This window comes from Octodon degus, unplaced genomic scaffold (assembly GCF_000260255.1).
Source record: "Octodon degus isolate 3935 unplaced genomic scaffold, OctDeg1.0 scaffold00033, whole genome shotgun sequence".
NCBI lineage: Eukaryota > Metazoa > Chordata > Mammalia > Rodentia > Octodontidae > Octodon > Octodon degus.
The window spans coordinates 7,396,784-7,397,785 of record NW_004524609.1 but is presented as its reverse complement, the minus strand read 5'-3'; positions in this window follow the sequence as shown (position 1 = coordinate 7,397,785).

The following is a 1,002-nucleotide window of genomic DNA, read 5'->3' as shown; positions in this document are numbered from 1 at the left end:
CTTGGTCGCCTGTTTCCCTCCAGGTAGGCTCACGGAAGAAATCAAATCAGTACTCTGCACACAGGCACAGCACTCCCCCTGGGCGCAGCTTTGCCCGGCACCCCGGGGGGTGGGGGCTGCCTGATGGCTACTGCGCAGGGCACGCCCTGGTGTATTTCAAAGAAAAGGGGACTCGCGCAGCACAGCTGCTCAGCACTTTCAGTTACTTCTTGCTCCAAGGCTGCACTTCAGCTGCTCCACCTATTCCCCAGGAAAAAGGAGTTCTTTCGTTTTTGTTTTTTGAAACACTGTCCCAAGTCACTGATGTTTTGAAGATTTGCCAAATTTCCCAAGTCACCAAACCCAACCTCTGGTTCAACCTGAAACCTTGAGTTTCTCGCGTTTTCGAGGCTCAGAGCTTTTCTTTTCTCTCCAACTACCTACTCCGGGCAGTGTCCCGGGTCCCTCGGAGCCACCCCAGTTAACCGCGTTTGTGAAAGAACACTCTGCCAAACAAAAACTGGAGTTTTAGCTGTTTGCTTCAATGACAGAGAATACCCTTTTGTTCCAACAATAGCAAAAGAAAAAGAATTTTTTTTTAGGGAGTTTGTTTTATTTATTTATTTAGGCTCCGAATGCCTTCAGGGCAGGTCTGGCTGGCTTGAGTTGTGGGGATCGAACCATAGCTACCTGAGCCTGACTGCTTGGTTGAAGCAGCCACTTAAAAGAACGGAGCTATGGGGCAGGCCCCCCAATTTTTTTTTTTTTTTAAGGGAGAGATTCAAATGCTCAAGCGAATATAGCTTCAACTTTAAAAGATCTTAAGTATGCCACAGAAGAAGGCTGCAAATAGAGCCTGTTTCCAAAATCACGTATTTTCAGATATTTAGATATAAAATCTAAATTTTGTATCTCAATTTTTCTTGGGATCCACAGTTAAATTATAAGCTGAAGGTGAGGTTTTAAAAGATAATTTTGAGAAAAAAGAAAGGATAGAGGGAAAGAAAAAAAGCAAGCAAGACA